Genomic DNA, 14162 nt, shown 5'->3' with positions numbered 1-14162 from the left:
TCATGCCTTCTTTAAAGACTGTGTTACCAATATCTATCATTGCTTTGTCTAGGGTAAGACCTTGTGATTTATGAATCGTGACTGTGTATGCAAGAGTTAGAGAAAATTGTTCTCTGCGTACATACATGTCTTTGAAGAGAAGGAATTGAGCTATTGAGCGTCCTATCCTTTTTACTTCTGAAAGTTTGTCAAAGAGTATATTGACAAACTGAATTTTGTTGTCACGTGGGTATGTTTGAAAGCCAACAACTGTACCCAGTGCTCCATTAACTAGTCCTTGGTCCACGTGAAGGTTACGTTTAAGCATTACTCTGCAATTTAAGGATAGTTTTAATATCTTTTCTAAGCCTGCTGAGTTTGAGATTGATTTTTCTAAACTATTTAGTCTTGTTGTGGCTTGGTCACACATAGGTAGTGTCATACCATGTACATCTAGTTTGTCTGTGGCGCTAATTTCCATTATTGGTTGCATTTCTTTACTTAACATTATTTCATGGAATTTGAAACAGCTTGCAAGAGTTGGCATTAAGGCCATACAATTGACATTTTTGTGGGCTAATTGTTCCATAACATCTGTAGCACATGCATTATCGCCATAAAGTGCATTAATTTTCCGGGTTTTCAATATTGCTTCTGCTTCTTTAGAAAGTATACCAACTCTGATACTTTTTAAGATGTAGGCATAACTGAGATCTGCAGATTGCCACATGTTTTCTGTTAATTCTCTGTATTGGAAATGTTGCCAAAGGTTGACATTTCCAATGCTGCCAACAATTTTACGGCAGAGTTTGTGTCCTAATGTTTTAAAAATAGGCTCACCTTTTACTGGTGTCAAGTGAAGAAGATCTCCAAAAACAATAATGTGTTTTCCTGCAAAGAGCTCTTCATAGATTGTTTTGAGTACTTCTTGTAATCTGAGGTGAATCAAAGCCAACATTAGGTTGGAGAACATGCTCATTTAATCTATTAGTAGCATTTTCATTTGTTTCAATAATCTGCGCAGTTCCACTGCAGATTCTGCAGAAAGTTTGTAATAGTCTAATTTGTTCTGTTGTTCTACTGGCAATAGTAGTAATCAGTGTAAAGTGACACCACCTATGTTGTAGGCAGCTAAACCTGTGGGGACAGTGACAACAGCTGACAGTTTGTTGTTTGTCAATTGTTGAAGGAATTTACTGATGATTTTTATTATGAATGTTTTGCCAGAACCAGCTTCACCACTGATGTACAGTAGTATAGGTTTATAATTATGGCAGGAACATTCTTTATTTTCATGTTGTACACCATGTGCAATTTGTTTTGTTACTTCTTCAAAAATGCTACATTGTTCGTTGTTTAGTTTTGATTGTAGTATAGTTAAGTCCTCTTTATCTTCATACTGACACATGGGGGTAATTCATAGAATTCAGCGCACAAGTGGCGCATGCGGCTGGCGCACATTGTGCACGTGCAAATACCTGCGCCAGACGCGTGCGCTAAAATCCATTTCCGCGCACAGCGTATTCATGGATTCCAGCCACCAAAACCAGCCGTGGCGCACAGTGGCGCAGCGACCCTGCAGCAGCGCTAGTTACGCCCCCAAGAACGCCTCTCGTGCAGGGAAAAGCCATCAAAATCCCCAATCCAGCGCAAAGGGCTGCGCTAACCCTGTACCAGCATGGCAAGCGGGCTATGTGTATCACTGGGGTGCGCGGGAAGTACCTCACGCAATTGGCCCCGTGCGAGCAGGGTACGCGTATTTCATGGGTGCGCGGGAAGGTCCACACGCGATTTCCGCAGGGTACGTGTATTTCAGGGGTGCGCGAGAAGTTCTACACGCGATTTCAGCAGGGTACGTGTATTTCGGGGTGCGGGGGAAGTTTCACACGCGACATCAGCAGCGTACGTGTATTTCAGGGGTGCGCGGGAAGTTCCACACGCGATTTCATCAGAGCACGCGTATTTCAGGGGTGCGTGGGAAGTTCCACACGCGATTTCAGCAGGGTACATGTATTTCAGGGGTGCGCGGGAAGTTCCACACGCGATTGGCCCCGTGCGAGCAGGGTACGCGTATTTCAGGGGTGCGCGGGAAATGCCACATGTGATTTCAGCAGGGTACGTGTATTTCAGGGGTGCGCGGGAAGTTCCACATGCGATTTCATCAGGGTACGTGTATTTCGGGGTGCGGGGGAAGTTTCACACACGACATCAGCAGGGTACGTGTATTTCAGGGGTGCGCGGGAAGTTCCACACTCGATTTCATCAGGGTACGTGTATTTCAGGGTGCGGGGGAAGTTTCACACGCAACATCAGCAGGGTACGTGTATTCCAGGGGTGCGCGGGAAGTTCCACATGCGATTCCATCAGGGTACGTGTATTTCAGGGGTGCGCGGGAAGTTCCACACGTGATTGGCCTCGTGCGAGCAGGGTACGCGTTTTTCAGGGGTGCGCAGGAAGTTCCACACGCGATTCCATCAGGGTACGTGTATTACAGGGGGTGCGCAGGGAGCACCACACGTGAATTGCACCACAGGGGCCTTCCCTGCACATGTCCTGCAGGCACATGTCCTGCCTGCACATGTCCTGCAGGCACCCCATCCACCATGGCCATGCCCCCCAGCCAACCCACATGTCAACTTGCACTACTGACCACCAACGCATGTCCCCCTGCACCCCCAGCCACCAGGGGCACCCTCCACCAGGCCCCCACCCATGTCTCCCACCACCCCCACCCCCAGCAGTGCAGGGTCACCCTCCACCAGGCCCCCACCCATGTCTCCCACCACCCCCACCCCCCAGCAGTGCAGGGGCACCTTCCACCAGGCACCCACCCATGTCTCCCACCACCCCCACCCCCCAGCAGTGCAGGGTCACCCTCCACCAGGCCCCCACCCATGTCTCCCATCCCCCCACCCCCCAGCACTGTGGGGCACCCTCCACCAGGCCCCCACCCATGTCTCCCACCACCCCCACCCCCCAGCACTGTGGGGCACCCTCCACCAGGCCCCCACCCATGTCCAACTCATGCTCCCCACCACCCCCACCCCCCAGCAATGTGGGGCACCTGCCAGCAGGCCCCCACCCATGTCCAACTCATGTTCCCCACCACCCCCACCCCCCAGCACTGTGGGGCACCTGCCAGCAGGCCCCCACCCATGTCCAACTCATGTTCCCCACCACCCCCACCCCCCAGCACTGTGGGGCACCTGCCAGCAGGCCCCCACCCATATCCAACTCATGTTCCCCACCACCCCCACCCCCAGCACTGTGGGGCACCCTCCACCAGGCCCCCACCCATGTCTCCCACCCCCCCACCCCCAGCAGTGCAGGGTCACCCTCCACCAGGCGCCCACCCATGTCCAACTCATGTCTCCCACCCTCCCACCCCCCAGCACTGTGGGGCACCTGCCAGCAGGCCCCCACCCATGTCCAACTCATGTTCCCCACCACCCCCACCCCCCAGCACTGTGGGGCACCTGCCAGTAGGCCCCCACCCATGTCCAACTCATGTTCAACACCACCCCCACCCCCCAGCACTGTGGGGCACCTGCCAGCAGGCCCCCACCCATGTCCAACTCATGTTCCCCACCACCCCCACCCCCCAGCACTGTGGGGCACCTGCCAGCAGGCTCCCACCGATGTCCAACTCATGTTCCCCACCACCCCCACCCCCCAGCACTGTGGGGCACCCTCCACCAGGCCCCCACCCATGTCTCCCACCCCCCACCCCTCAGCAGTGCAGGGTCACCCTCCACCAGGCCCCCACCCATGTCTCCCACCACCCCTACCCCCCAGCAGTGCAGGGTCACCCTCCAACAGGCCCCCACCCATGTCTCCCACCCCCCACCCCCCAGCAGTGCAGGGTCACCCTCCACCAGGCCCCCACCCATGTCTCCCACCACCCCTCAGCAGTGCAGGGTCACCCTCCACCAGGCCCCCACCCATGTCTCCCACCACCCCCACCCCCCAGCAGTGCAGGGTCACCTTCCACCAGGCCCCCACCCATGTCTCCCAACACCCCCACCCCCCAGCAGTGCAGGGTCACCCTCCAACAGGCTCCCACCCATGTCCAATTCATGTCTCCCACCCCCCACCCCCCAGCACTGTGGGGCACCTGCCAGCAGGCCCCCACCCATATCCAACTCATGTTCCCCACCACCCCCACCCCCCAGCACTGTGGGGCACCTGCCATCAGGCCCCCACCCATGTCCAACTCATGTTCCCCACCACCCACACCCCCCAGCACTGTGGGGCACCTGCCAGCAGGCCCACACCCATGTCCAACTCATGTTCCCCACCACCCCCACCCCCCAGCACTGTGGGGCAACCTCCACCAGGCCCCCACCCATGTCTCCCACCCCCCAGCACTGTGGGGCACCCTCCACCAGGCCCCCACCCATGTCTCCCACCACCCCCACCCCCCAGCAGTGCAGGGTCACCCTCCACCAGGCCCCCACCCATGTCTCCCACCCCCTCACCCCCCAGCAGTGCAGGGTCACCCTCCACCAGGCCCCCACCCATGTCTCCCACCCCCCCACCCCCCAGCACTGTGGGGCACCCTCCACCAGGCCCCCACCCATGTCCAACTCATGTTCCCCACCACCCCCACCCCCAGCAATGTGGGGCACCTGCCAGCAGGCCCCCACCCATGTCCAACTCATGTTCCCCACCACCCCCACCCCCAAGTACTGTGGGGCACCTGCCAGCAGGCCCCAACCCATGTCCAACTCATGTTCCCCACCACCCCCACCCCCCAGCACTGTGGGGCACCTGCCAGCAGGCCCCCACCCATGTCCAACTCATGTTCCCCACCACCCCCACCCCCAGCACTGTGGGGCACCCTCCACCAGGCCCCCACCCATGTCTCCCACCCCCCCACCCCCAGCAGTGCAGGTTCACCCTCCACCAGGTGCCCACCCATGTCCAACTCATGTCTCCCACCCTCCCACCCCCCAGCACTGTGGGGCACCTGCCAGCAGGCCCCCACCCATGTCCAACTCATGTTCCCCACCACCCCCACCCCCCAGCACTGTGGGGCACCTGCCATCAGGCCCCCACCCATGTCCAACTCATGTTCCCCACCACCCCCACCCCCCAGCACTGTGGGGCACCTGCCAGCAGGCCCCCACCCATGTCCAACTCATGTTCCCCACCACCCCCACCCCCCAGCACTGTGGGGCACCTGCCAGTAGGCCCCCACCCATGTCCAACTCATGTTCAACACCACCCCCACCCCCCAGCACTGTGGGGCACCTGCCAGCAGGCCCCCACCCATGTCCAACTCATGTTCCCCACCACCCCCCCCAGCACTGTGGGGCACCTGCCAGCAGGCTCCCACCGATGTCCAACTCATGTTCCCCACCACCCCCACACCCCAGCACTGTGGGGCACCCTCCACCAGGCCCCCACCCATGTCTCCCACCCCCCACCCCTCAGCAGTGCAGGGTCACCCTCCACCAGGCCCCCACCCATGTCTCCCACCACCCCCACCCCCCAGCAGTGCAGGGTCACCCTCCAACAGGCCCCCACCCATGTCTCCCACCCCCCACCCCCCAGCAGTGCAGGGTCACCCTCCACCAGGCCCCCACCCATGTCTCCCACCACCCCCCAGCAGTGCAGGGTCACCCTCCACCAGGCCCCCACCCATGTCTCCCACCACCCCCACCCCCCAGCAGTGCAGGGTCACCCTCCACCAGGCCCCCACCCATGTCTCCCACCACCCCCACCCCCCAGCAGTGCAGAGTCACCCTCCACCAGGCCCCCACCCATGTCCAATTCATGTCTCCCACCCCCCACCCCCCAGCACTGTGGGGCACCTGCCAGCAGGCCCCCACCCATGTCCAACTCATGTTCCCCACCACCCCCACCCCCCAGCACTGTGGGGCACCTGCCATCAGGCCCCCACCCATGTCCAACTCATGTTCCCCACCACCCCCACCCCCCAGCACTGTGGGGCACCTGCCAGCAGGCCCACACCCATGTCCAACTCATGTTCCCCACCACCCCCACCCCCCAGCACTGTGGGGCAACCTCCACCAGGCCCCCACCCATGTCTCCCACCCCCCAGCACTGTGGGGCACCCTCCACCAGGCCACCACCCATGTCTCCCACCACCCCCACCCCCCAGCAGTGCAGGGTCACCCTCCACCAGGCCCCCACCCATGTCTCCCACCCCCTCACCCCCCAGCAGTGCAGGGTCACCCTCCACCAGGCCCCCACCCATGTCTCCCACCCCCCGCCCCCCAGCACTGTGGGGCACCCTCCACCAGGCCCCCACCCATGTCTCCCACCACCCCCACCCCACAGCAGTGCAGGGTCACCCTCCACCAGGCCCCCACCAATGTCTCCCACCACCCCCAACCCCCAGCAGTGCAGGGTCACCCTCCACCAGGCCCCCACCCATGTCTCCCACCACCCCCACCCCCCAGCAGTGCAGGGTCACCCTCCACCAGGCCCCCACCCATGTCTCCCACCACCCCCACCCCGCAGCAGTGAAGGGTCACCCTCCACCAGGCCCCCACCCATGTCTCCCACCCCCCCACCCCCCAGCAGTGCAGGGTCACCCTCCACCAGGCCCCCACCCATGTCTCCCACCACCCCCACCCCCCAGCACTGTGGGGCACCTGCCAGCAGGTCCCCACCCATGTCCAACTCATGTTCCCCACCCCCCCCACGCCCCAGCACTGTGGGGCACCTGCCAGCAGGCCCCCACCCATGTCCAACTCATGTTCCACAGCCAACATGTCATCACAATCTGGATCCCTGGTCCCTATGGTCAGCCTCCAAATGCAAAACACCCACCCGAGTATTGCATCCACCCACTCATAATTGGCAATTACATGACAGAACACCAATTGCAAGTTCCGAAACAAACACATTTCCCTCACATACACCCAATGGGTGTCAGTGAATCTCAAAACCCATGTCATGATATGCATGAAACCAATGAGATACTACACATTGAAGTTCACCAAAAAAATATGTATTAAAGGAAACATAAATAGAATAAAAAATAAAGAAACAGAAATGGGAATGTACAAAAATGAAAAGAAGCATTTCCGTGAAAAAAAGCCAAACCAAAAATCATAATCCAAAGTAATGGAGTCCAAAGTCAATGTCCACAAAACAAAATCCAATGGGAAATAAAATTGAAAGCATTGCTCCATGGTTAAAATGTGAAAGAAAAATACAATCCAATAGTGAACTATGTACATACGAACAAGCCAGGGTCCATTATCCCAACAAAAGAAATGAAACCTATCTAACTACACTAACTAATAAAATAAACGATATACAAAAATGTGGCCAATGTCCAAAAGGTCCAAAATAAATCCAAAAATAAATAAACCTAACACTACCTACATAACTATGTACAGGGGCAGCGGGCTAGTTTGACGGCTCACTTTTGGATGTCCCGGACCAGGGCATCATCGAACTCCTGCTCAATGTCCCGGAGGCGGTCCTCCTCCATGGCCCCGAGGGTCCTCAGGGCCGTCGACGTGTCCACCTCCAAACCCCTGCAGATTGCCTCGAGGCACTCGGCCCGCCTCAGGGCCCTCCGCATGGAGTTCTCCGCCCTGACCATTGTGAGCTGTGCCTCTTCCGCCTGCTGCCGCTCTGCATTTATGGCGTGGCCCAACCGCTGCCACATGGAAGACACTCTCTGTCCTGGGTCCTCCTGCCCTCCGGCCGATGCCTGCCCCTCCGATGTTGAAGGCCCCGAGCCTTCATGGCTCCCACCACGTTGCTGCTGCTGCTGTGCCTCTGCCCGTGCACTGCCTCCTGCTGCCTGCACATCCTCCGCCGGCTGGGGTGCAGTCGTTGATGTGGCCACCCCTGCTGGACGTCCGACTCAGGACTGTGGCAGGGATGCCTCCTCCACCAGCCTGGCCGCACCGTCAGAGGCAGCTCCACAGGGCACCCAGGTGACTGATGGGTGGGAAGAAGACACGGAGGACGACTGGCGTATAGGGGGTTCAGTTGAGGAGGGGGTCAAAGCAAGCCCCATCATACGGAGGAATCCGGCCTGGGTGACCTGTCCCAGCAGGCTGACGTGGTCAACGAGCCATTCGAGATGACGTGCAGCCTCCTCATGAAACCTCGCATGGCCCGTTGACGCAACGCCACACCAGTCAGAACAGGCTCAACCTGGACCCGGATAGCCACGTCCGCAGGCAGAGGAAGGCCAGTTGTCGTGAGCTCATCCCCTGCCTGAAAATGGGTCTGGACATAGGCATCCCTGCTGGTGCAAGATGATGCAGGGACAGGATCAGGGACTGGATTGCACACAGGCACCTCTGCGGCGGCCTGTGCTGCCTCCTGTCCCTGGTCCGGCACTGCACCACTAGCACTAGTGGGATCCCCACCTCCAGACCCCGTGTCTGTTGCTTGCACGGCCTCCTCCTCCACCAAACCCCCCACCAACCTGGATGACTCTGTGCCATCTTCCCCCGTTGGGCCCTGTGGGGTCCCAGCTGCCCCTTCTGCTGCCGAGGAGTCCAACTCCAACCTCTGCCTCTTGGACCTCCCCCCGGCAGCTGCGGCCTGGGACGCGGCACCGGACTCCTCACTCCCCGACGAGATGACAACATGGGAGGGGAGCTGGGCCTTGTGTCTCCGGCTGGAGGTGAGATCCCTGCCGCTGTGCTCCACAGCACCTTCTCCGCCCTCTTCATCAGTTGACGCTGCAGACAGGGAGAAATAAAACACAGGCATCAGGGCACTGTACAATGGACACATACACACATGACAGTTGTACATGAGTGGCATTGGCAAACCTCAGACATGTCATCACAATCCCCAACACACATGTCATTTCAACTCGCACACATGAGCCATACCACAGCCATATCGCAACAGCCAGCACCATCCATACACATACAACAGCATGAGCAGGCAAAGGTGAGCCAGACATCACATGCAACACAGGAAGTGCAGCACACATGTACACACGCCACCACACGTGCATGCATGTGTACACCTCTGCCAAGTGTCGCAGTGTTCAGATGGGCATCCATGTCACATCTGCCGATCAGGCTTCCACATACCGCTGTCACATGCATCCATGTTGCATCACTGTTGCACCCTTGTCAAATACACACAGATGCACATGTACACAGTGCTGATACATGCAGCTGAAAACAACATACATGCCTGACATCACGGACATGTCTACTTACATACACATTCATCCAAACATGTGTGCCCACACAACTGCATTTGGCATGCAAGCCTACACACACAAGCACCATCGATGTCTCACACATTCCAGCCCTTGCATGTCTTAGCCCCACGGCCCTGTACACCCCCACCCATACTCGACCCCATACAAACAGATGTGCAACCTGCACACTACTGAAAAATCACCACACGCACAGCTCACAATCAGGATGCATGTACACTTACCGCTCGACTCCAGACGTGTCTGCCTCTCAAGGACCTGGATGTGGAGCGCTGGGGATATGCGTTCCAGGACCCTCATCTGTTCTTCCGACAAGTGGCCCCGGCGCCCCTTGGCATCTGCTGCCTTCAAGAGGCGCCGGGCCTTGTTCAGGGTCCTGGACCTGAAGTCCTCCCAGCGCTTCTTGACATGTTGGAAGTCGCAGACTGCCATCCCCTCTGCGTTGATGGCAGTCACGATGTCAGTCCAGATCCGAGTCCGTCCTTCCTTGTCGGCGCGGGAACTTCAGAGAGGGCATCATACTGCCCCAGGACTTGCTCCACCAGGACACCAACTTCGGTGGCACTGAAGCTGGTGCCCCTCTGCCTCTCTGGCTGGGGGTTGTCAGTGGTCTCAGATGGTGTTTGCCCCGACATGACAACCCCAGAGGCAGGAGTGGGTGGGCAACTGGGTCCTGGGGCTGGGCTGTGGAGCGATGGAATACCAGTCGGGAGTCTTCGGTTCCAGCAGGGGTGGTCACAGCAACAGCACCCCTGGCTGATGTGCAGGCAGCAAATGGCAGGGCACGTGGGCAGCAGGCAGTCAGGCAGCAGCAGATGGCAGGTGGGAGCATGCTCGGGGCTCTAGGGGGCAGTAGTTTGGCCTTCTGGGCAGGAGCGTGGTCTTCCGTGTGCTTACGCGTGGCCAGCTTGATACGGAGTGATTTGGCACATGAAAATTCGGCACGTCAGCGTGTGATTCGAGGAAAGGCCCTTAGCGCGTAAGCGCGTCTGCACGCATACGCAATTTCATTGGACAGAAGGCCCCTTAAGCGCAAGCGCCCCTGTGACGTGACGCGTACAGACGTGCATGGGCATTTCAGCGTGCGTGAAAAACTGCACGTCCGCGTGTAATCTGAGGAAAGGGCCCATGCGCGTAAGTGACGTGACGCGCGCGGGCGTTTCCCTCAGCACGGGTTAAAGGCGAGCGGGCCCAGCAGTTCGCTGTACGTGCCTTTCGTGGAGACCGACATGTGTTGCTGCTTCCTGTTGTTTCGCGCGCCATCACAACTTCACAGCTATCAAGGACGTATCTCTTGTTTTGGCGGGGGTATTGGCTACGCATGTTTTTCTGCATCGCGCTAGTCAGACGGTGAGTCGCACACGCTCTTTTTCCCACTGCGGGTGCCCCTGTGTATCGCACCCATTTTCGATGTCATAGTAGCCTGCGTGTCCCAAGCGTACGCGATATTCGTGTTACTGGGTGCCACTGCGTAATGCGGGAGGTTGAATCCACGCACGTAGGCTGCAGGGTTGCGTGCACGGATTTACTGCAGTTTTGGGGAGCCTGAGCGTTGCGTGACCCGTCACCCGTCACCACATCACCGGGGTCACATACAGCCTTGCAGGTGCAGGGGGGCTGTTAACATCTTGCTTCCCACCCCCTTCACCCCAATTGCCAAGGTCAATTGTGGTGTACACCTCCCATTGGCACCACTCCATCTGTGCCAGCACTAGTACATCAGTGCCATGGTTGGGAGGCCACCAAAGGTGAGGGGCGCCTCACCTGGGCGTCCTCCTCGTGGCGGGCGTGGTCCGGGACGTGGCCGTGGTGACCAGGGAGTAGGGGGACTCCAGGGTGTCCAGGGCGGCCACAGAGGGGGAAGAGGCAGGGGTGCGCCACTTGAGCCCAATGCTGTGCCATGTGTCGGTGCAGTCATGCCGCCACCCCCTGTGGTACCGGGGGATGCAGCTCCTGCATCTGGCACTGGCACCCATTCGACCCGGCAGTCCGTTCCATCGACTGCCACGGGCCCAAGGGTAGTGGTAGCTGCAGGTGCAGCTGTGGACACCGCCACCCAGGCTCAGGGTCTGCCAGCGCAGGTTGTGTTGGCACTTGAAGAGCCCTTGGTAGATCTCCAACAGGCCAGGGGGGAAACCATAGGGGCAGGCCGGGCTGCTCAGACCAAGACACGTGTCCCTGGGGCAGTCATGTCATCTGCTGGCCCAAACAGCCGGGTGTTGGCAAGTGCAGGGACAGATGCACCCAACAGCACCCCGGTTGTGAGTCTGCCAACCAGGACCGTTGCGGTCAATGACCCTGCCACAGCTGATGTTGCTGCGCAGGGTCCATTAGTGGGCACCCAGCTGCCACTGACACAAGTCAGGCCTTTGGTCATCCCTCCACCTGCCACTCCCTTGGCTCAATCCACTGAACCCACTGGCCATACTGGTCAGGGCGGCATTAGCCAGCCAGGGTCTGCGCCACAGTCCAAGAGGAGGAAGGTTGCACCTGCAGCACAGGCTGGGACCCCACACACAGCCACGACCTCCTGCACGCTGAGGAAGAAGCCTTTCTGTAAGCAGGAACTGGACTTCCTCATGGACTACGTGCGGGGCCACAGCCGTGACATGCTAGTGGGTGCCAATAGTCAGACTACGGCTGCCCAATGTGACACCCACTGGAAGCATGTTGCGGAACATGTCAGTTCATTCGGCCATGAGGTGCGCACGGCACAAAAGTGCAAAAAGCGTTGGAATGACATCAAGCGCAGCACTAAGGCTAAGCGTGCCTCTAATTACAACTTGACTCTGGTGACTGGCGGTGGGCCTGCACCAGAGGAGGAAGAGCTCACTCCGCATAAGGCTCTCGTTGTGGAGTTCATACCACCTGAATTGGTCGAAGGAGTGGGAGAGATGCTGGACCTTGATGCGAAGCGTGTTTGTTGAGGACGTGTGTGTTTCACTTGTGGGATGTGTTGTACATGATTGCTACTACATGTGACGTGTACATGGTTCTGATGTGTAAGTAATGCAATGCTTCCGTCATGCATGTCTCCTCTGCCTGCATGCGGGACTCCATGAAGGCATGCTCCCTTGCCCCTCCTCCGCCACTCTGCACCCCAGTTCCACCTTTGCACTGGTCTGCTTCAATCTTGCCAATGTGTACTTTCTTGTTCATGTGTCCTGTGTAGATGCTAACTTCCAGTGTCGAATCTGCCAGACATATGCCTTGTGGTACAGCCTTAGTACTCGATGCAGGGTATCTCACTTGTACTGTGCATGGGTCAGATGTCCCGCAGGGACATGAGTGCCCATTCATGCTCCATGTGCATTGCACGCATGCCCCTATGTGTCCTTGACTGGATGATCACTATAATACAAGTCCTTGGTTACATACATTGCCTGCCATCTCATCAGCCTTCCCATGTCAACTGTTGCTCAGTCCTGCGTTGCACAAATGTTTAGGCTCTGACAATCTGTGTGGCTCACAGGCCTCAGCCTGTTCAATGGCCAATGATTCTGTCCATCTCTTGTTTCTTGACACGTGGGCGGCCTCCAGACTTTTCATCATGTGTCCTGCCTACTGTCCCAGCATCATTTGCAGTGTTGTCATTTGAATCACATTAAGCTGTTGATGCCAGTCAACACTGCCTGTCAATACACAGGTGTATGGTCAGCACTGCCTGTCAATACACAGGTGTATGGTCAGCCTTTTGATACCATGCTAGGCATCCCTGCTTTGGTACTGGGGTGGAGGGGTGCTTGGCTTCTAGATATGGTACACATTGAATGTACAATGCACGTGATGTCTGATTTTGACACTGCCTTCACATTTCCTGGCACACACAATGGAGTCCTTGTACATGTAGGTAGTGAGTGGCGTACACATTTTCTGCACTGCATAGACCCACTTCCATGGAAACTGCCACCTTCCAACAGGTCTGATCACAGAAGCTGTTCAAAGTTGACCCAGCATGCATGCCAGGTTATATGTTGTGTGTCACATGTATGCCGGATGCGTTTGCTGTCGGTGTGTGTGTGTGTTGTGTGCTTCTGACATGTGTAGTGACCTTTTTTCTCTCTATTTTTCAGGTGATGACGCAATGGAGGCGGAGGATGGTGTTGTCATGCCAGACACAGGGTTGGTAACACCACATCAACCCGGCACTAGTGGGGGTCGTGGGGTGGTAGGCCACGAAAACCCCCAAGTGCTGCAGTCCATCGTGTCTCTGGCTGCCTATGAGTCCAGCCTTGATGACGACTCTGACGTCCATGTTCAGTTGGATGAGCATCAAGTCCATGTGTCAGGGGTGAGTGATTCTGATGTGGAGACTCCTCTGTTTGCGACCCTTGCACTGAGGGATCAGATAGTCTTGGTTCCTCCGCCCGTGGTGGATCGGGACGCAGGGTCACCCTCCACACCAGTCACTGATGTGCCTGGGACATCACGTCGACGGGGGCATGTAGTCGTGCAGCCGCGGGCGGTGCCAACACAGCGAGGACCCCCGGTCCTTGGGTCCCGCAGGGGTCAAGCCCGGCAACGCGGTCGCCGCGCGCAACCGCTGTATACTGAGTGGGAGCAAGACATGACTGCCAATTCCGAACGGCAGGGGGCAGCAATGGAGAACATCGCTGAGAGCATGGAGCGTGTGGACCGATCTGTGCTCCCCCCTGCTAGGCAGGTGCTTCTCCAGCAGCAGGCGGCACGGTCCACGGCCCACTCGCTCAGGCTGGGCATGGTGGTCTCAGACAGGGCATGCCAGGCTGAAATGTTGTCTCTGCGTCAAGCAATTGCTGCTCACGCAGAGGCGCACATGGATGCCCTGAGGGAGGAGTATGCTTCCCTCAGATCCACTCTGGGTGTCCTTATGATGTCCCAGAGGCAGCAGGCAGAGGAGAGGTTTGCACAGCTTTAGCGTACCATCTCGGCTGAGCAACAGGCTTGCCGGGAGGTGCAGCGGTTGTCCAGCCAGGCCTTGCAGGAGGAACTCCGTGTTACACGTGCTACCTTGCAAGAGGAA

This window comes from Ambystoma mexicanum, chromosome 5p (assembly GCF_040938575.1).
Source record: "Ambystoma mexicanum isolate Mex_15411 chromosome 5p, UKY_AmexF1_1, whole genome shotgun sequence".
In the NCBI taxonomy this organism is placed as follows: Eukaryota; Metazoa; Chordata; class Amphibia; order Caudata; family Ambystomatidae; genus Ambystoma; species Ambystoma mexicanum.
This window is presented reverse-complemented; position numbering follows the sequence as displayed.